Source organism: Podarcis gaigeae (genome assembly GCF_964106915.1).
Source record: "Podarcis gaigeae genome assembly, chromosome: 7".
Lineage (NCBI taxonomy): Eukaryota > Metazoa > Chordata > Lepidosauria > Squamata > Lacertidae > Podarcis > Podarcis gaigeae.
Genome location: NC_139683.1, coordinates 12,603,466 through 12,626,122, shown reverse-complemented (window position 1 = coordinate 12,626,122; position 22,657 = coordinate 12,603,466). Strand labels below are relative to the sequence as shown.

Below are 22,657 nucleotides of genomic sequence, written 5' to 3'. Positions count from 1 at the left end.
GGAGTTGGAATAAGAATAATAATAATAATAATAATAATAATAATAATAATAATAATAATATATTTATAACCCACCCATCTGGCTGGGTTTCCCCAGCCACTCTGGGTGGCTCCCAACAGAATATTAATACTGTCATACCTCGGGTTGAATGTGCTTCAGGTTGAGCGCTTTTGGGTTGCGCTCCACAGCAACCCGGAAGTAATGCTACCTGGAAGTAATGGAGCGTGTTACTTCCGGGTTTTGCTGCTTGTGCATGTGCAGACGCTCAAAATGACATCACACGCATGCACAGAAGTGGCAAAACGTGACCCATGCATGTGCACACGCACTGTCGCATCTTACATTCTATTCAGGATGTGAACGGATCCCGTTCACATCCCGAGGTACCACTGTAATAATAATAAAAAAGTGATAAAACATCAAACATTATAAACTTCCCTAAACAGGGTTGCCTTCAGATGTCTTCTAAAAGTCAGATAGTTGTTGATTTCCTTGACATCTGGTGGTAGTGCTTTCCAGAGGGCGGGCGCCACCACCGAGAAGGCCCTCTGCCTGGTTCCCTGCAACCTCACTTCTTGCAGTGAGGGAACCACCAGAAGGCCCTCGGCTCTGGACCTCTCTGGCACAGAGAGAGCTCTTGGCCCAGCTGTGCCCCTGGTCACCTGGAGGTGATTTTTGCTCCCCTGCAGGCGACCAGACAGGTACTGCTTCCCAGTCTGTGTATGGAGCAGATGATTGCAGGTACAGTGGACTTTGCAAGATGACGAGGACAGCCAGCTTGCTTGTCAGCCTCTGCTATTCCCTGCTGGGGGGAAAAAGCTCCCATTCAGCTTGGCCAGGAAGTATTTCTCGCATTTCTGATAAATCAGCACCCATGCCTGGCTTGTAATCACTTTCTCTCAGCGCCTGATTTTGCATGAAATAATTGCTAGCCTCCCCTACGCTATTAATAGTCTTCTATTCCTGTGAGCATGATCTCACTCGCTGGAGATGTTGGCGTTTCTGCCTTTTCTTTTTTTTTAAAGGGGGGGGAGCATGTGTTTGCCTTTTTTGCTGCTGCCCCAAAGGTCAGTCACATGGATCTCACAGGGTTTTCCTACTATTTTTGTGGACTGAGGATGGGCAGCCTCATGACGGTTTGTTTGTGGATGGCTGACCAGAGAGAGAGAGAGAGAGAATGAGAAAGCTGTGTTTGTATAAGTTAATTCCTGGCAGGCTCCAGTCTTCATTGGAGGGCAACTCTGTGAAACGGCCTTCCGTTTCTGGAGGAAACTTGAAAAGATTATACAGGCTGCATCCTGATGGATCCGGGCCATGGCTGCTGGGGCGGAGAGGAACCCTAATCCAATTCTCCAAAGTGAATCACAGCGAGGGAAAGGCGTGCTTTGTGTATGGAAGAGAAATCTCTGAGTCATAATCCTGAAATGCACAGTTGTTCTTTGCACTCTCTGTTCCCTGCTTACTCATGCAAGATGAGCACCATGCGCTTTCCTGGGCTGAAAAAAAATTGTGACTTTCTTACCTCCCCCCCCCCCCGGTCCCCCCTCTCTCTCCCCCCTCCTCCCCCGCCAGTGAGGAGTTTCTTAACCTGAAACTGTTCTTAACCTGAAGCACTACTTTAGCTAATGGGGCCTCCTGCTGCCGCCTAGCCGCCAAAGCACGATTTCTGTTCTCATCCTGAAGCAAAGTTCTTAACCCGAGGTACTATTTCTGGGTTAGTGGAGTCTGTAACCTGAAGCGTATGTAACCTGAAGAATATGTAACTCGAGGTACCACTGTGTTTGTATTTGGCCATCTTTCCCCACTGAACCACATTTTTAATCTTCATTCTCAAGGAGCTCAGAGAAATTTGGAGGCATTGGGGTACAGGTTTGATTGGTGTTCTGTGATGACCTCGCGAGCAGGATTTGAACTCCGAGCAGCAGAAGGAATGAGAGACGGTTGCATTGTTGTTACGGTATTAGAGAGAGAAGATGGGGTGCAGCAAATGGGGAGAGATAAAAAAAACCATGGAAAACAGGGCGGGAAGTTGGCAAAAAGGGGAAAAAATATTACGTATTGGAAGCCAAAACTTTCGACTTGCAATGCATTTGACTTCTGAGGTACGACTGCATACCAAGCAATGTCTGAATAGGGAGTGGTTACCTGTAGAAGTAGGGGCGTGGGTGGCGCTGTGGGTTAAACCGCATAGCCTAGGACTTGACAACCAGAGGGTCAGTGGTTCGAATCCCCGCAATGGGGTGAGCTCCCGTTGCTCTGTCCCTGCTCCTGCCAACCTAGCAGTTCGAAAGCACGTCAAAGTGCAAGTAGATAAATAGGTACCACTCCGGCGGTAAGGTAAACGGCGTTTCCATGCGCTGATCTGGTTCGCCAGAAGCGGCATAGTCATGCTGGCCACATGAAGCTGTACGCCAGCTCCCTCGGCCAGTAAAGGGAGATGAGCGCCGCAACCCCAGAGTCAGCCACGACTGGACCTAATGGTCAGGGGTCCCTTTACCTTTTTACCTGTAGAAGTAGGAGAAGGAAAACTCTGATCCTAAACCTGCGTTGCTTTGCGGCTATACTCATTCATGAGAAAGGCTTCGGGCGTAAACCCCGATGAAAAATCCACACTCGCTGCCTTGCAGGACATCTTGGGGAGAAGAAAAGGCTAAGGAGGAAACCCTACACAAATCTGGGGTGGAGTCCCTGAGACGGTTGGATGGCCTCTTGTACGTCACCTTCCTGCAACTCCTGCAGCCAAGCTGGTGCCAAATGTTTTGCTCTGCTTTCCTTTGGAGCACATCAATGAGGCCGAGAGGGGGCAGCCCAGGACCTCCATCCACACTGCCCAGGCTTGCACCCCAGAGATGTCCCTTCGGTGCTGCTAACGCAGCAAAAATAACCTGGTACACAGCAGTTATGAGTTACCGGTCTCTGTAGCCACAGCAGGTGCTATGATTCTCCAGTGGTTTGACTTCACCCCCGGAGGCGCACTCCATTGTCTCTCGAGGCAGACGGAAGCCAACAGCCACAATGTGCCTGTTGCCTGAAGGTCACAATTAGATTTGCTGCTCTATTCATTTTTGCCGCTGGTCTTGCTCACTGTTGACATCCCCCTCCCTGCTTCTGCATCAGTCGAGGGCTCTGCATAGGCACATAACCAAATACAGTGGTACCTCGGGTTACAGACGCTTCAGGTTACAGACTCCGCTAACCCAGAAATAGTACCTCGGGTTAAGAACTTTGCTTCAGGATGAGAACAGAAATCACGTGGCGGCAGCGGGAGGCACCATTAGCTAAAGTGGTACCTCAGGTTAAGAGCAGTTTCAGGTTAAGAATGGACCTCTCGAACGCATTAAGTTCTTAACCCGAGGTACCACTGTGCCACTGACGGAATGAACCCGGCTTTGTGGAGTTTTCACCTCGTCCCTAGCAAGCTTTCTGTGTGACAGGCACATGTCCAACAGGCAATATCTCTCATAACAACATTTTTAGGGGCTGGGGAAATGGCCTCTCCTTAAGTTCAGACAGCCCCGATGCAAGTGTTCTGGAGAAAGCTGTTGACACAGCTGGCAATTTGCCTGCAAGAAACAGCAAAATGCATGGGGGCCTGAAAGCGTCTCTGCAGGAAGAGGAGGATTTTGGAATGAAGGCAGTTCGGAACAAGGCGGCCTGTTCTTTCTCCTTGCTACCTTGGGGATCTAATCTTGTTTAAAAGGAACCCTCTGATTTTTCCTCGGCTGAGGAGGCGAGTTCTCTCTGGCACAGAGTACGGGTGGCCTTGCTCATGCATGCCTTGTCGCGGTTGACAAGGACCCAGGTTTTCAAGGCGGAAGATCATAGCCGTCAACTTTCAGATTTGAAAATAAGGGATCAGCAGCCTCACCTGTCCCAGGGACAGTCTACGGGATATCTAACAATCCGGGATAGCAGCGGGAAACGGCACTGGAATAAGGGAATTTCCCGCAAAAGAAGGGACGGTTGACAGCTATGCGGAAGATCTCTTTTTTAAAAAAATAAGGAAAGCGTAATTTGCTATGTGTTTTGGTTCTCCCCATACCGATTTGGAGTGCAAGTGCGCAGCCTTGTGCTCAGATGAAACGTTAAATTATGGTTTGCCTCCACCTGGGAGATGTAGGTAGGAAATTACTTTGCAGGGTAACGGGCAGGGCTTGGTGTGTTGACATCTGAACCATCCCTGAGTCTTACATTGTCCTGAGAAAGCAGTCTGATGGTTTGATGACTATGGGGCATCTGCAGCTGTGAGGCCTGCCTTATCTCCACCATCCTGCCTTGTTTGCTTTCCTGTTCCCTCCTCCTCTTCTCTTCTCTTCTGCAATAACCCAGCCCTGATTCCCTGCTTGCTTGCCTTCCATTTTGGCGTTCGTTCCCATTAGGTGCACATGTGTGTTTTAATGAGCTGAACAGAGCAAAATATTAGGAGTCATGGGGGTGCGGATGAACTCAGCAGTGCTTAGTTCATCTTTCGGTTGCTGTTTCGTTAAATGCTGTCAATATTGCTTTATAGAGTATGAATGCTGCATTGATCTGTTAATCGTAGAATATGACATTTACTTTAATGGTGATTTTTAGCTTATTTAGTGGCTGCTTTGCTAGCAGTGCTTTACAGATTGTAACTGTTTCGCCGATGAATTGTTAATACTTCAGTGTGACTAATGCTGCATTTGTGGTGTTCTATTATGTTCTGTCGTGTTATTGTTATTTATTGTTTGTAAGCTGCTTTGGGGTTCATTTGAATGAAAAGTGGCAGAGAAATATAATAAAACAACCAATCTTAGTTTTCCTCCTGGCTAAGAGTCTCTAGATTATTGAGATTTTCCTCTTTGTCTTGGCATCCCGCAGGGTGGATTCGATTAAAATCAAATTGATTTAAATCATGATTTAAATCACGATTTAAATCACTAGTCAGTAAGACTTAATTTAAATCTCTAGTCAGTAAGACTTGATTTAAATCTTTTTTACAGAAAGACTCATTCTTGCTGGTGTAATCTTAATATGAAGATTAAGAAACCATATGAAACCAAATGAAGGTTTCATTTTTGGAATAATAAATTTTTACAGTTGTTTCAGAAATTACTGATTTGGTTATACTATTAGAAATACATAGACAGATAGTTATGAAATTATTGTTTGGTTTAACAAGTAAACTGTTTGTATTTGGACAACTTTTCTGCTGTACTTTATTGGAAGGGAAAAAAAATTGTTTCCTTAATAACAATTTAAACAATTTATTTAACTGAAGCAATAACGTGATAGCACATGTATCCAATTTTTGTTAACTGATGTGGCTAAAAGTTGTTTGTTTTTGTTTTAAAAACTTATCCTGAGTTTTAGCACACGTGAAAAACTTAAAACAAATCCTAATTTCCTGTTGAATAGCCTTTTGACTATAATGTAACTTAAACAGAAAACTATCTTTAGAAAGATTCCCCCCCCCCAAAGCATTTTATTTTAAAAATCAGATTTTTTAAAAAATCTGATTTAAATAAAAAATATGATATATATATATATATATATTTAAAAATACCATTGATTTTTATCCACCCTGGCCTTCTGACCTTTTAGATATGAAAGCATCAGTGGATGTCCATTCCACCCCAACCCCATTTCTAGAGGCATGCTGGACATATGAGACAGCTTCCTAGCGACCCAAGACAATTTTTAGTTGTCTTCAGTTGGCAATTTTAAGCTGGAGCATGGGCCGTAGCACAGGGCTGCAGGCTCCCATGTTCAGTCCTGGCATCTCCAGGTAGCTTTGCCTGAGAGAGCTTCTGCCAGTCAAAGTTGACAGTACCGAGATCAATGGTTTGGCTCAGTACAAAACAGCAGCCTAAGTTCCTAGGCCCAAACAGTTGTTACCACAGGACCAATTGCACCTGGGAGGTTTGTTCAAGGTGATGCAGTGCAGCTGATATTGCCCTTTCTTTGTTGCCATCAGATCAGACACTGGATAATGATTGAATTGCCTGAGGGGAAGGAAGGGCAACTCTGTGGGAGATCACTTGCTTTGCATCCAGGAAGGCTCCAAGGCATCTCCAATTAGAAAAACAATGGAGGAAATCCCTCCTTTCAAATCTGCCCCCTGTTGATGCTCTCACCATGTCCTCTTCTTGGCTGGCTTCAAACACATCCACACATTAAGGATGTGCTTGCAGCTGACTGCTAAAGCACCTGTATTGTACAAGATTCCAGAGAGATGTTGCTTTAGAGCACGACGAGCCTGGATCCTGACTACGTGCTCATTTGCTTCCTGAAATGCTCCGCTCCTTGCAAAGAGAGGAGGAGATTTATAGTGCTGTAGAGTGGGGAGGGATGCGGGTGGTGCTGTGGGTTAAACCTCAGAGCCTAGGATCAGAAGGTCGGCGGTTCGAATCCCTGCGACGGGGTGAGCTGCCATTGCTTGGTCCCTGCTCCTGCCAACCTAGCAGTTTGAAAACACATAAAAGTGCAAGTAGATAAATAGGTATCACTTTGGTGGGAAGGTAAATGGCGTTTCTGTGCGCTGCTCTGGTTCTCCAGAAGCGTCTTAGTCATGCTGGCCACATGACCCGGAAGCTGTACACCGGCTCCCTCGTCCAATAAAGCAAGATGAGCGCCGCAACCCCAGAGTCGGTCACGACTGGACCTAATGGTCAGGGGTCCCTTTACCTTTACCTTTACAGTGGGGAGCCGGGAGAAAAGCAATGACAAACCTAGACAGCTTCTTAAAAAGCAGAGACATCACCTTGCCGATAAAGGTCCGTATAGTTAAAGCTATGGTTTTCCCCGTAGTGATGTATGAAAGTGAGAGCTGGACCATAAAGAAGGCTGATCGCCGAAGAATTGATGCTTTTGAATTATGGTGCTGGAGGAGACTCTTGAGAGTCCCATGGACTGCAAGAAGATCAAACCTCTCCATTCTTAAGGAAATCAGCCCTGGGTGCTCACTGGAAGGATAGATCCTGAAGCTGAGGCTCCAATACTTTGGCCACCTCATGAGAAGAGAAGACTTCCTGGAAAAGACCCTGATGTTGGGAAAGATGGAGGGCACAAGGAGAAGGGGACGGCAGAGGACGAGATGTTTGGACATTGTTCTCGAAGCTACCAGCATGAGTTTGACCAAACTGTGGGAGGCAGTGGAAGACAGGAATGCCTGGCGTGCTCTGGTCCGAAGAGTTGGACACGACTAAACGACTAAACAACTACAACAACAACAACAACAACAGAGTGGGGAGCCAGTGTGGGGCAGTGGCTAGAGTGTTGGACTAGGACAGGGGTCAGCAAGGCTTACTGGGCACGGGCCAGATCACTCCCACAGAGATCCTTCGTGGGCCAGACCGGCACAGCACAGCGTGATGCCGGAAATCACTTCTGGGCATGCGCAGACACGGTTTCCGGTGTCTGGGCATGCGCAAAAGCGATTTCCGCAGCTGCGGAAGAGAGTCCCCGTGCCACGCTGCACGGGATGTAAGAAGAGGTTTGATTGTAAAAGCAAATTGCCAATTGGTACTTTAAGCCTAGGTTAAAGTTGCCCCAGCGGAATCTTTAATCACCATTTTTTGTGGTTGGAGGATGATGATGATGATTTCCATACCGTTTTATATTTTAAAGGGGGAAAAAATCTCAATGTACTTTCCAACACGTGAAAACATTTTTTTAAAACCCCAAGAGCCAGTGTGGTGTAGTGGTTAAGAGCAGTAGTCTCGTAATCTGGGGAACCGGGTTCGCGTCTCCGCTCCTCCACATGCAGCTGCTGGGTGACCTTGGGCTAGTCACACTTCTCTGAAGTCTCTCAGCCCCACTGACCTCACAGAGTGTTTGTTGTGGGGGAGGAAGGGAAAGGAGAATGTTAGCCGCTTTGAGACTCCTTAAAGGGAGTGAAAGGCAGGATATCAAATCCAAACTCTTCAAGAATTCAAGAGAATGATTGGTTTCTTAATTTAAGAATTCAATAAACTCAAGAAAAATTCAAGAATTCAATAAAACAAATTCCAAGCTTCAGGGGAAATGTTTCAGATCCTTCTCTAAGCTGTGGGAAATTCTCTTAAGTTGTGGGAAAACATTGTGGGAAACCTGCAAACAGGAGTCGAGGCCAGAGCTACTCCCCACCTCCTGTGGCTTCCAGCAACTGGTATTCAGAAACATTGCAGCCTCAGTAGCTTTTTCCTCCACAAATTTGTCTAATCCTCTTTTGAAACCATCTCGTTTGGTGGCCATTGCACTCTCTTGTGGCAGGGAGTTCCATAGTTTCAACTATGGCAAACACTTCAAAAAAGTGGGTCAGTGCTGCTGTTCCCAAGCAGACACTCCTGCATGCTGAATCAGCCTCCTTTCCCCCTTTTTTTCTTTTGGTTTTCAGATGCTTGGGTGGTGCCTGTGAGATGCAACATCAATTGCCGTGGAGCCTAATCATTTAAGTATCTCTGGAGGGGAGGGTGAGAGCCATAGGCCTCTTTTGATGCTCCCATTCAGCAGCAGCAGCAGCAGCAGCAGCAGCAGCAGCAGCTGTGTGCAGATCAGAAGCACCTGTGGCTGATAACATCCTTCAGAGAAGGAGGGGCAGCAACAAACTGTGTGCCAAGCGCAAACACTCTTATCTGGGCGCTTTTCTCAGGCTCAAATGGGAGTCGCTTAGACAGGCTTGGGAGTCTTGCAGCAGTGAATTGCTGACAGCTGGGGCTGCCATGGGAAGAGACATCTCTTCCCCCGAATGGCGTGAGGTGAGGCTCTGAGAGTGTGTCAGGGTTTTCACCTGTGGCTACGCATAGATTCCGTAACAGCGGCTTGAACATAATATAAGGCTGCTCAGGTTCAAAGGAGGAGAGGGTTGCACCGTGAATAAAAACTGCATGGCAGATGGAGTTTTGGCTGGTCATTCCAGAGTGAAGAAAGCCTCTGATTCTGCAAAGCTGCAAAAATAAAACTGGAGGTGGCCTGCCTCCAGATATTTGGAACGCTCTGTCACAAGAGACTAGGGCCCTGCGGGACTTGACAACTTTCCGCAGGGCCTGCAAGACAGAGCTGTTCCGCCTGGCCTTTGGTTTGGACTCAGTCTGACCCTTATGCTTCCCTCCCCTTATGGTTTTGATTTATGGGCTGCTTTTAAAATGAGGCTGCATTTTAAATTGCAGTTTAACCTGTATTTTAAATTGGTCCTCCCCCCCCCATTATGTTTTTACTGTAATTTTACTGGTGTTAGCCACCCTGAGCTCAGCTCTGACCAGGGAGGGCAGGGTATAAATAAAATTTATTATTATTATTATTAAAACGGAGCACGTTCGGCTTCCGGAAAATGTTTGCAAACGGGAACACTTACTTCCTGGTTTGCAGTGTTTGTGTTCCAAGTTGTTTGAGAACCAAGACGTTTGAGAACCAAGGTAGCACCGTACTTACATTTGTGAGAAGTCAATCTTTTAGTGTGGCAGCACCCACTCTCTTGCTCTGGGGAAGCCACCTCTCCCAGCTCAGTTATTTACAAGGCCGCTTTATAAAGAGCTGCGTGAAACCTATCCGCCCAAGCTATCCACCCCTTGCAATGCTTTTATGATTCCCAGCTCCCCATTTAGCTATGATCACAGGCTTGGACGTAGTAGCATTGCATCTCCCAAGCCTAGCAGCAGACTTCTGCTCCAAACATAAAAGCACACCTTGTCTGGGAAGCTTGCCCTTTGAAGTAGCGCTTCGAACGAGGCTTGCAATATTCTTGGGGGCGGGGGGGAGGGAGCGAGGCGAATCAAGTTTTCGGAGAAGGCTTTGGGTTGTGCGGCAGCAAATTGCAGAAAGGAATGATTTGTACATGAAGGTGTGTCTCACCTGTAGGATACGATCCAAGCGTGGTCAATGCTGTGCCCTTCAAATACTTCTGGGTACGGCAGCTCCCATTACCCTTAATCACAGAATCTTAGAGTTGGAAGGGGCAAGCAAGGGTAATCTAGTCTAACCCCCTGCAATGCAGGAATCTCAGTTAAAGCATCCATGACAGATGGCCAGCGAATCTCTGCTTAAAAACTTCCAAGGTAGGAGAGTCCATCACCTCTCATGGGAGTCTGTTCCAATGTCAAACAGCTCTGTCAGAAGGTTTTTCCATATGTTTAGCTGGAATCACCTTTCTTGTAACTTGAAGCCACGGGTTCGAGTCCTACCCTCTGGAGCACAAGAAAACAAGCTTGTTCCCTTGGGATATTTGAAGATGCGTATCCTATCTCCTCTCTGTCTCCTCTTCTCCAGGCTAAACAGATCCAGCTCCTTCAAGCGCTCCTCATAAGGCTTAGTTTCCAGACCCTTGATCATCTTGGTTGCCCTCATCTGCACACGTTCCAGCTTGTCAACATCCTTCTTAAATTGTGGTGCCCGGAACTAGACACAGTATTCTGTTGATTCAGCCTAGTATAGTGTTAGGGGTTTTTTTTTGCTGCTGCATCACACTGTTGGCTCCAGTATGGCCAGTGGTAACAATATTGGAAATTGGGAACCCACTCTTTCCCAGAGCGTTAAAAGTGGGTTTTTGCGGAGATAGTAGCGCGGCAAAAAAAGGCGCTCAGGCAAGGGCTGGAAGAGTGGGGAGGAAAATGAGTGTGGATGAGCTCAAAGTTGTGAAATGTGCCGTAACTCTCAAGTGCAACCCTGTTAGACTATTCTTTGGCTTAACTCGGAGAATCCTTATAGTGGCAGGTTTAGTTATTTATTTTCTTGCATTAATTTTAAAAAAATATAATTTCCATTATTACCATTTCCAAAATCTCTCTCTCTCTCTCTCTCTCTCTCTCTCTCTCTCTCACACACACACACACACACACATATATATATATATATATATCCACCATTAGTATTTTTCTTTATAATAAAACATTCAATGACTTCCCTTCTTCCCCTTCCCCTGGTTCCTTTGATTTTCCCACCATTCCTGCATATTGTTATATTTGGTTCACTTTCTCCCCCTATTTTCTCTCCTTTATTATATATTATACTGTTTTATTTACCTTAATCCCGCTAGCATTTCTAGTTCTTTTCCAAATACCCCACAAAGTTTTCCTACTCCTCCTCTTTGCATACTCCATCTCCTCGCTCCTTTATTTTACTTTTGTTAGACCTGCTAACTCTGCATATTGTATCGCTTTTAATTGCCAATCCTCCTTATTTAGTGGCAAGTTTAAAAGGCTGAAGACTCTTTTTGCACCTTGAGCTTTGTATGCGCAAGAGATATGCAGTCCTGTTGTGCTGGGTGACTCAGGCTTGGTGATGAAACAAAAGAGAAGGCAGCCCTGTGTCCTCTTGCCCTTATCTGATCTGCATCGATGGACCCCTGGCCTGAAAGGCTCTGATAGCTCTTAATTTGCTTTCAAGAGGCGGTGATTAGCATTGCTTAAAACTAGGGATGTTTATAAATAGCTTGCAAATTGAGGCTTGGGAGCAGGGCGGGGTGGTCCTGGGTGGTTGGGAGAGTTTAAGCTGACACTTACCCGTATTTTTCGCTCTATAACACGCACAAGACCATAACACACACGTAGATTTAAGAGGAGGAAAATCCGTAGGCATACCACCCATAGGCATTCCCTCCATAACACGCACAGACATTTCCCCTTACTTTTTAGGAGGAAAAAAGTGAGTGTTATCGTGCAAAAAATACGGTAAATCCTGCAATTCAGGGAGGATAAACCTCCGGCATCTTGCCTCTGAATACTAAGTGTTGGGGGACGGAAGGGCAGAAGAAGAGCCTGCTTCTGGATCAGGCCATTGCCCCATCAAGGGCAGCCTCCTGTCCTCATTTTATTATTTTTTCTGTTATGCAATTTAAAACACTCACTTTACATCCTTAAGATACCAATGACTTCTCTTCTCTTTCCATGGTTCCTTTTGCATATCATAAATCCCTGTGTATTTTACAAAAACCATACCATTCATTATTTCGTTATTGCATCCATCAAAACTTGTTTACACTGTTGAATTTATCTTAATGCTGCCAGAGTTTTCAGCTGTACACAGTTATTTCCCATATACAGTGGTACCTTGGTTTGCATATGTTTTGGATTACAAACACGTCAAACCCGGAAGTGCGTGTCCCGGTTTGCAACCTTTTTTTGGATTACAACCCATGTGTTTTTGGATTATGAACAAAATTTGTTTGGAGGCCCCATTGGCGAAAGCGCACCTTGGGTTACAACCTGTTTTGGTTTACAAACAGACCTCCGGAACGGATTATGGTTGTAAACCAAGGTACCACTGTATTCAATAAACGTTTTAAACGTATGTTGTTCATCTTCTCTTATTCTATATGTTAAGTCTGCCACTTGCGCATATTCTGTCCACTTAAGTTGCCATTCTTCTTTGGTTGGGACCTCTATTTGTGGGCTAACAAAACATGGGCCACAGTAATGGCATACATAAATAACCTTTTTTGACACCTGGGAATTTCAGTCTGAATTATCCCCAACAGAAAGGACTCTGTGTTGTTGTTTTTTTGGAAAGTACTTTTAAACATTTTCCCCCAATTCATTATGAATCATTTCCGAATACTCTTACCCATTTTTAAGTCCACCACCTATGGAAGAACGTTCCCATCACGTCTTTGCCTCTCCAGCACTTATCTGATTCAGTCTTCTACATCTTAGCAAGCCTCCTCAGAGTTAAATACCATCTGTGAATCATTTTCAGGTAGTTCTCCTTCTAAGAATAACATGCTGTCCTCGCTTTTCTCTATCCACTTCCTCTATTATGAACTTCTCTCATGTCACCTCTTAATTGCATTTTCTCTAAGATAAAAATCCCCAAGTGCTGCAACTTTTCCTGGGAGGGCAGTTGACAACAGCTGGAGAGGACAATTGTGCCTGCATTCTGCTTGTGGGACCCTGATGATGATGATGATGATGATAATAATAATAATAATAATAATAATAATAATAATAATAATAATTTTTATTATTTATACCCAGCCAGATGGGCGGGTCCCCAGCCACTCTGGGCGGCTTACAGCATATATAAAAACATAAAACATCAAGCATCAAAAACTTCCCGATACAGGGCTGCCTTCAGATGTCTTCTAAAAGTTGTGTCATTCCTTTATCAACCTGTCCAGTCCCAAAGTGGACTACAATTCCCATCACCTTTGCTAGCTAAGGATGATGGGGGTTGTATTCCAAAAACAATTGGAGATCCCAGTTTGGGAAACAGAGGCAAACTTGGTCCTCCAGATGTTTTGGGATTACTGTTCCCATCATCCCTGACCACTGGCCCTGTTAGCTAGGCATGATGGGAGTTGTAGTCCCAAAACATCTGGAAGGCCGAGCTTGCCTATGCCTGATCTAGTCCAACCCCCTGCAATGCAGGAATCTTGAGCTAAAGCATTCAAGACCGATGGTCTTCCAATCTCAGCTTTCAAAACCTCAAAAGAAGGAGAGTCCATCACCTCTCATGGGAGTTTATTCCACTGCCAAACAACAGCTTATTCCCAAGTAGTTGGTCACTGTGCTAAACTGGACGCTGGAGTTGATGGTCCCGGGTCCAGCCGGGCCTCTCCCCTTACATTCTTAGATCTTGGTTTGTAAGCTCTTTTCCGTTAATTAAAGCCAGCAGCGTGGGAATTGGCTTGCTGTCCGTCTGGCTTTTGAGCAGGGCAATCTACTGCTGACCTCCAGTTGTCAAATTGCTTCTAAATTCAGTTGGCTCTGTCTGCATCAGGCTCGTAAATTGAGTTTGCTCTCATTCACTGGCTCCTTTTCTCCTTTTTAAATGCAATTAAGCCCTGTAAGGAAGTAAAAAAACCCACCACCACCACCTCTATATACCAGTGGACTGGTCCACCCTTGGGGAATATATTTTGCTTTGCTGGAATCTTGGGATGTGGGGCGCACTTTTGGCTTGTGATGGATGTAGCACTTAGCCAGGACATAATACCAAGAGGCTTAAGAGACGCTCATCTTTCCCTAATCTCTTTGAGTGTTCCTCCCCCCCCCCCCTTGATTGAAAGACCATTAGCCCATGGGAGGGGACACATAAGCAAGGCAGAGACGAGTGTCTTTATAGCAGAGCAGTCGAGCTGTTTCACAATTAGCAGCCAATTCTCTCTCACCACCAAAGGAACACAAGTGAATAGCAAAGAAAATCTTTAATAAAAATACATTTATTAAAAAAAAAAAAAATAGCAGCCAATTTGGCTTTGCTTGTGGGAAAATAGTTTGACTTAAAGTTAGCCAGCTCTCAGGTGTGTGTCTCTGTCTATGCATTTAGGACTTGGGATTGGCAAGTCAGTTTTTCAGGGGTTTCAGTTACAGATAGGTAGCCGTGTTGGTCTGCCATAGTCAAAACAAAAAAATTCCTTCCAGTAGCACCTTAAAGACCAACTAAGTCAGTTCTTGGTATGAGCTTTTGTGTGCATGCACACTTCTTCAGATACACATATGTGTATCTGAAGAAGTGTGCATGCACACAAAAGCTCATACCAAGAACTGACTTAGTTGGTCTTTAAGGTGCTACTGGAAGGAATTTTTTTGTTTTCAGGGGTTTGAAATGCATTTTTTTGGGGGGGGGGGGTGGAAAGCCAGCCAGGCTCCCCTTTTATGTGGAAGCAAGCTGTGCTGGAACTTCCGGTTGCAAATAAACATCTGAGTTTGGTTAGGGCCGGTTTTGCTGGGCCAGCGTTGATTGCAGTGGTTCAGTTTGGCGTGAAGCGCGGAGCTATGGGGGAGCCTATTGTGCATGTCCGATTGATGCATGGGTAGTTTTGGAGCCAGAAGAAGGTGTCTGTGGGGGAGAGTATGGGGAGTATTGTTTTAAGTAGATGTAAGAGTTGCTGCAACTTACTTCTTATGAAGTAAGTTCTGGGCATGTTTAGCCTGGAGAAGAGGAGGTTAAGGGGTGCTATGATAGCCATGTTCAAATATATAAAAGGATGTCACATAGAGGAGGGAGAAAGGTTGTTTTCTGCTGCTCCCGAGAAGCGGACACGGAGCAATGGTTCCAAACTACAAGAAAGAAGATTCCACCTAAACATTAGGAAGAACTTCCTGACAGTAAGAGCTGTTCGACAGTGCCAAGGAGTGTGGTGCCAAGGAGTGCCAAGGAGTGTGGTGGAGTCTCCTTCTTTGGAGGTCTTTAAGCAGAGGCTTGACAACCATATGTCAGGAGTGCTCTGATGGTGTTCCTGCTTGTTGGAGGAAGCAGAAGAGGGGGAAAGGAAGAGAGAACTTATTTCCCTAAGATAAGCCACTTAACCCACAAAAGCAAACAAAAGCCCCCTTCGAACCCACCCCACCCCACCCACTTGAAAGGTTCTTGGCAGAATTGCATCATCGTGATTATGGTCTGAGATAGGAAACACAAGCATAATCTCCCTGTCATTTCTTTTCATTTTCATTTTGGAAAGGGGGTGGTAGATAACTGCAACAAAGGGCAAGCAAGGCAAGAGCGGAGCTTAAAACAATTGAAGCAACGTTTTGGTTTACACATATGTGCTGTGGGTTAAACCACAGAGCCTGGGGCTTGCTGATCAGAAGGTCGGCAGTTCGAATCCCCACAACGGGCTGAGCTCCCATTGCTCAGTCCCTGCTCCTGCCAACCTAGCAGTTCGAAAGCACATCAAAGTGCAAGTAGACAAATAGGTACCGCTCCGGTGGGAATGTAAATGGCATTTCCATGCGCTGCTCTAGTTCACCAGAAGCGGCTTAGTCATGCTGGCCACATGACCCGGAAGCTGTACACCGGCTCCCTTGGCCAATAAAGCGAGATGAGCACCGCAACCCCAGAGTCGGCCACAACTGGACCTAATGGTCAGGGGTTCCTTTACCTTTAAACAAGCTATAGCTTAGGGCCCCACTCTCTTGGGGGCCCCCCCCAAATTTTTTTCCACTATTAATATACTTAATTGTATATCATTTCAACAATTACTTTGATAAAATACATATTTTGTTATGTGCAAATGGCTTTAGATACCTATTAGGTCCATAAATTACCATGTAGCATATCTTCAACAACAACAAAAAACACAGTGACAATTTGTTGTTGACAAAGGACAGCTGGACATAGAAAGGCCCCATTACCTTCAGTAGCTTAGGGCCTCATCAGACCTAAATCCGGCCCTGGTGCCATCGCAGTGCAGGTGCCTGAGATTAAAAATTGCATTTTAAGCCTCTCTCGCAAGAGTGGGAGCTCCTCTTTTTTCCCCACGCAGCCGGCACATTCTGATGAATTGCCGAGGATGACGCGTGCGTTGAGCAAAAAACAAAATGCAGCGTTGCTTTGGGGAGTGACAACAGCGCTTGGGTACCGCGGAATAAATCACTTTCCCTTCCCTCCCTTGACTTGCTTGTACAAACACAGCCGCCTTAACCACACGCACAAACACACGCAGTGCTTGGACGGCCTCCAACGATAGACCATATTCACTATGGAATGCTTGATGTTTGCCATATCCACCTCACACATCCTCCCCAATTAGGGGAGTGCTTTGGCTTGTGCTTTGGTTTCAGCCTGTGCAGTTTGAACAGCCTGCATCCATAACGGGTATCTTTTGATTACGGTTTCCAGGTTGAATAATAATAGTTTTAAAGGGTATAAAAAAAGAGCCCTGGTAGAATAGGGCAAGGCATTTGGAGATCTTCTGTCTTTGAACCTGGAAGTTCTGTTTGCTGGCATTGATAGATCCCCTTGCCTGTGGGTTGGTCTGATCCGTAAACCAACAGAGCATGCAGGCGGCGGGTCCCCTCCACATCAAGTGGCTGTGAGTTCCACAAGTTTATTTGAGTTCCACAAGTTTATCCTGTCGCTAGTTCTGGACCTTAAAGTTTTTGTGGACTTTTTGGAGGTCTTAAATTGTGGCAGCACCTGTAAGTTGGAGAGCATTGTCCTGTCCGAAAGGCTCAGGAGGAGCTCAGTTTATGTCGCCTTGTGTGGGGTGGAGACAAGATTGGATCCTTTTCTTTCTCTGAGACACGTCAACAAAACCCGTTGGGACCGGGATCCCCAAACCCTTAGAGGTGTCTCCTTTGCTTGGATGCCTCTGTGAATTGGGCCATTGCTTCCTCTAATAGCGAAGTTGAGCCATGTGGGATATTGGAGTTCCCAGCTTGGTTGTGAAGTTCACAGGGTGACCTTGGAGTCAGTCACAGACTCTTCACCTACCTTTCAGGTTCAGGTAGGTAGCCATGTTGATCTGATGCAGTCAAAATAAAAAAAAAAAATTAAAAATTGTCCAGTAGCACCTTAGAGACCAACTAAGTTTGTTCTTGGTATAAGCTTTCGTGTGCATATGGTGTGCTTATACCAGGAATAAAATAATAATATATTATTTATACTCAGCCCATCCAGTTGGGTTTCCCAGCTTCCCTAAACAGGGCTGCCTTCAGACGTCTTCTAAAAGTCTGGTAGTTGTTGTTCTCTTTGACATCTGGTGGGAGAGTGTTCCACAGGGCGGGCGCCACTACTGAGAAGGCCTTCTGCCTGGTTCCCTGTAACTTGGCTTCTCTCAGTGAGGGAACCGCCAGAAGGCCCTCAGCACTGGACCTCAGTGTCCGGGCAGAACAATGGGGGTGGAGACGCTCCTTCAGGTATACTGGACTGAGGCTGTTTAGAACAAACTTAGTTGGTCTCTAAGTTGCTACTGGACAATTTTTTCACCTTTCAGGGTCGTTGTAGGAATTAACTGAGGAACGGGGTGAACCATGTTCTCCTTGGAAAAAAAGGTGGGATATCGATGCACTGAATAAGTTCTTCTGCTTACCTGCTTAAGAAAGCTGGAGGGGCCAGCCAGATGGAGATGTCAGTCTTCAACCTGGCATCCAGAGATCTCCAGATCTCTGGTTGCAAAATGCTGGGCTCATTTCTATCACTGGCCAGGTGCATGGATCTACAGGTGTTTAACCAACCACTCCCATCGGGCTCGGATGCAAGATGGCTCGGTGTGTGTGTGTGTGTGTGTGTGTGTGTGTTGCGCTGAAACTCTACTGCAGAGCTGTCCCAACTTTGCATGTTGGGGAATCCCTTTTTAGACATGCATCATTTCGCGACACAGTAATTCCGTTTTGCTAGCAAATCAGAGGTTTAATTAACCCCTTTCCAGCCCCGTTGGGAAGAACGTGGGGAGTGTTTGCACAACACACCTACACACTGTTGCCGACACACTAATGTGTCACGATGCGCAGTTTGGAAAACTCTGCTCTACTGTGTTGTTTTTCCATGCCGCCGGTGGCATCTCCTTCAAACCAGTTCCTCGGCTGCTTGGAATGTGGTACCAGGCTGCCAACATGGTAGTGCCAACAGGGCTCTGGATCCCTGGAGTGCTGGTGCTCTTAAACACCAGCAAAGAGACCTTGTTTAAACTTTGCACATGCCCGGCTTTCCGTTTAAATCTGCCCCACGTTTATTGGTGTGTGTGTGTGAGTGTGTGTAAAAATACCTGTATGCTTCCTTTGAATCGAATGAAAGAAGGCCAACAGTGTTTGCTAAATTCCTCATTTGCAGCCTTTGATTCTTCTTCCTCGCTTTGTCCCTCTCCCCACCTACCGTATTTTTCGCTCTATGGCGCACTTTTCCCCCTCCAAAAATTAAGGGGAAATGTGTGTGCGTCTTGTGGAGCGAACGCAGGCTCCATGGCTTCAGCGATAGCAACGCGAAGCCTCTGAAGCGCAGTGGGAGTGCTCCTGCCGCGCTCTGGAGGCTTCGCGTTGCTTTCGCTGAAGCCTGGAGAGCGAGAGGGATCATTGCGCACGGATTCCTCTCGCTCTCATGGCTTTGCTTTGCTGAAGGGGCGCTGCGCAGAGAGGGAGAGATTTTTTTTCCTTGTTCTCCCCCTCTAAAACAAGGTGCATCCTATGGTCGGGTGCATCCTATAGAGCGAAAAATACGGTAATTTTTGATGGCTGTCTCAGACAAGGGAGGCCCTTTGTCCTTGAATTGACCTTGCCCTCCATCCTCTGCAAACCAAGATGCTGAAAATTTGGTGACTGCTTACTGAGAGATCAGGCTTCCTTTCTCTCTCCTTCCCCCACGCTTTTCTGACAGCCATTTGCAAGGAAAAGGGAAAGTTTACATTTATCATGCAAGTGGAACAATTTCCAGTCTACTCTCCCACCCGCAGCTCCCTGTCTCATGCCCTGTCTGCTCCATGTAACAGTTTCTCTTTGTTTTGTTTCCTCTTCCCAAGGTCTCAGTCTTGATTTCTGGAGCGATCCAATAGACACAGCAGCTCCTCCAACATCTTGTTCCTTTCGTTCAAGGACGCCCAAGGCCGTGGGACTTTCTCGAGCTGCCCAAAGACTCCGGAGAATGCCAGCTGCGGATGAAATATGTGCGTGGGGAGGGACGAAAGATTTTGGCTGCTCCCCCTCCCCTCATTCTGGATGCTCATACCAAGATAACATTGCCGAAGATGGATTATTTCCCCCGCTATCAATGGAATATGCATTTTTTTGTGGTTAATTTTGTGTGTGTGGATGCTGGGGGGAAAGCGCCGCCAGTAGTCTGAACATGAGACTCCCTGCCCTACTGTTTCCCATTGGGACAAGTGTGCTACCCAGGTACGTCTGTGATTGCCTGATATACAGATAAGTTTTAAGTTTCTCAAAGTTTGCGGTGAATTCATTCTCTCTCTCTCTTTCTCTGTATGCCCCCAGCATGGACATATCACAACTGATCTTTTAACCACAGTGAAAGGAGTTGAACATGAGAAAACATGCTTTCTCCCTTGCTCCTGGTGCCGCCACGCTAATGATAGCTAAACCATGGCTAGGCTTAGCGTTGCGTCAGGACCCTGGTTCAGTCTGTTTTTCTCCAAACAAACCAAGAGTGTTTGTAAATGTTTGTTCTCGGATTGCTGCGTGTGGGTGGTTTGGGAAGAAACAAACCATGAGCCTGGATTTGGGCGTTCTGCTAAGGCAAACCATAGTTTAGCTCCTGGCAGTGTGGCAGGAGCGAGGGAAAAGCAAAGCACCTGTGATTTTAGCCCTGCACTTAAAGCTTAATTTAACTAAAATGAAGTGTGAACCAAGCTGATGTGCAGAAATTTTCCTTCTAATACAGTGGAACCTTGGTTCTGGAACTTAATCCGTTCCGGAAGTCCGTTTGACTCCCGAAACCATCCGAATACCAAGACGCGACTTCCGATTGGCTGCAGGAGCCGTGTTGGACGTTTGGCTTCCGGAAAATGTTTGAAAACTGGAACACTTAGGTTTCCGGCATTCGGGAGCTAATTTGTTCAGCAACTAAGCCGTTCGAGAACCAAGGTTCCACTGTACTGCAAAACATGCTGTTCGTGATACCTGGCTGCCATATTCTCTTACAATACTGTGATCACACTTGCCGGGACCATATGCTTTCTGGTTCGTGTGTGCTTGGAGATTGAGAGTTTCTATCCCAGAGCTTTGGTTTTCTTGTTGTTGTTCTCTGTGATGAAGACACCTTGCTGTGGATGGCAGAGGCTGTATTGCACTATGAGCACGCTTCATATTTGCTGGATTCAAAGATGCATGATTGATCCTTTTTTTAGGATTACGGGAGTGCTGTAGGAAGCTTGGTGCATGCTGAGGTCAGTATATCGCACCCTTGCACGGGGAGGAGGGAATGTTAGCAGGAGACAGAAATGTTGTGGTGATTAATAGCAATAGCTTGCTTGGAGCGAAGGTGGAGTTCTGCCAGTACCCAGCACAGGCAAGCACGAAAATTGCAAGTTTCGTGGAAGCTCCCAGATTCTCCTTAGGGTTGCAATCTGATGCAGACTTCCTGGGGAGTCCGTTGACCTTTGTGAGACTCAGATCTGACTAAGCAAGCTTAGGTTGGTGGTGGTTAGCAGCAAATGGATGGAATCGGCCCTTTTGAAAGCATGTGCTAATACAGTGGTACCTCTAGTTACGAACTTAATTCATTCCGGAGGTCCATTCTTAACCTGAAACTGTACTTAACTAGAGGCGTGTTTTCGCTAATCTGCATGCGATTTCCATTCTCATCCTGGGGCAAAGTTCTCAACTCAAGGTAACTCTTCCGGGTTAGCGGAGTTTATAACCTGAAGCGTTTGTATCCCAAGGTGTTTGTAACTCGAGGTACCACTATATAGTAAGGTATAACAAACTGTGGGTTGTATCCTGTGCTCCACAGGCAAAGTTCTGCAGGCAAAGCAGCATTTCCACTGCCACACCTCCCTCTGAACTTCCCCAAAATCTGTCCTGGAGGCTCCCCTAATATTTTGGAGCTAATTTTGTGAGATTGGGGGATGGGGAAAAATGAGAAGACGGGTTTTCACCACCCACCTGAACTGTGCGAATGTTAAGGAACGTAGGAGAGGGTATATTGTTTTGACATTTCCCCCTCCCCCCCCCCGCTCACGCTAGTGAGTAAACATCAGAGCGCATTCCCTTTGCAACTGATTGGAAGCAAGTTGATGATTCGTTAGAATCCTTTAATTAAGCAATCCAATCTAGATTGTTCCTGGGAAGTTTCCCCTTTACAGTCGTACCTCGTTTTGCGGCCAGGATCCGTCCGAAAAAGACGCAGGGCAAAGCGCCGCATCTGCACATTCACACACGCGGAGTGGTTTGTGCTTCTGCGCATGTGCAAAGCATGATTTAGCAAACCCGGAAGTAACCCGTTCCGGTACTTCTGGGTTTGCCGCGGACGTTCACCGGAATGGACGCTAGACAAGGTGGACGTTCACAGAGGTATTACTGTATTTCCCTCTTAAAATAACAACAACACAATACAGCCTTCTTCGAAAGTAAGAATAAAGTTTTACTCATATTCGGTTCACAGCCGTAATCTGCAGGCAGGCTTTCTCTTGTGGTTACAGTGAAAAGAAGTCCTGAGATGTCGCTCAGACTTTCTGCTTGGGGGCTCCATCCTATGTGAAGGTTGAGCCATGCGCTGGCTAAGAGCCAGGAGAGTGAGAATCCAAGAGACCAAGAGAGAGATGGTTGCATGGCCAGCCCTTTTATCTGGTCAGCTAGGGTCATGCCCATCTACCTCGCCACACACAGGGGAAGGGAAGAAAGCTCCGAAGCAGGTATGGCAGGAAGTCGTCCCTGTCTGGAGCCACGTTCCCCTGGGTGTCCATTCTAGGCAACAGGAAAATGTTGTACTTGACTGCTCTAGTGATAACACATCCCACATAGCCCTTCTCAGGCAATACAACATAACATTTATATGCATAGATTTTATTCAGCCACACAGAGCCCCGGCTTGACACGAAGGTTCTGGAAACGCTCCTTTGGGTAGGGGCTTCGTGAGAATGCCCGCGGTCACCTCCTTCGTAAAAATTGCACCTGCCAAAGTTGGAAAACAAAGAAAAAGAAAAGAAAGGCAAAATAGAGATGAAGACAGGGAAGAGAGAGAGAAATAAAGAAGGCAAAAGGAGAGAAACGTTAGCAATAGAAGCATTTAAAATGAAAAACGACGCTGTGATTTGCTGCCTGAAAGCTTACGGGTAGTATTTGATTTTTCTCTCTTTCATCTACATCTTTCTGTGGGCGAATCCATCCATTCATTGCTTGTGGGGTTCTTTTCCTGTGCTGTAGGGAGATGTGGATAATGTGCTCAGGACGAAACATTGGGTTTTTGTTTGTTTTTTGTGCTTTCTTTCCCCACCGAAAAATCAGGAAAATGTTGGTTTAAAAGCTTTGGGAAAGGCATCCACCTCCCCCCTCCCCCGGTCATTTGGAGCAATCTCTGTCGGCGGACTGACTCTGTTATTACACGGCTG

At 46.2% G+C, this 22,657-nt stretch overlaps 1 long non-coding RNA gene across 3 annotated transcripts in view; it reads left to right on the top strand.

The window, feature by feature from the left end:
* LOC310849330 overlaps nt 1–22,657 on the top strand; it is a 145,360-nt gene that overhangs the window by 20,747 nt on the left and 101,956 nt on the right. For all 3 annotated transcript variants that reach the window (XR_014566863.1, XR_014566864.1, XR_014566865.1), the window contains exon 2: nt 19,115–19,487. This is a non-coding gene — a long non-coding RNA (uncharacterized lncRNA). The remainder of the gene's footprint in view (nt 1–19,114; nt 19,488–22,657) is intronic.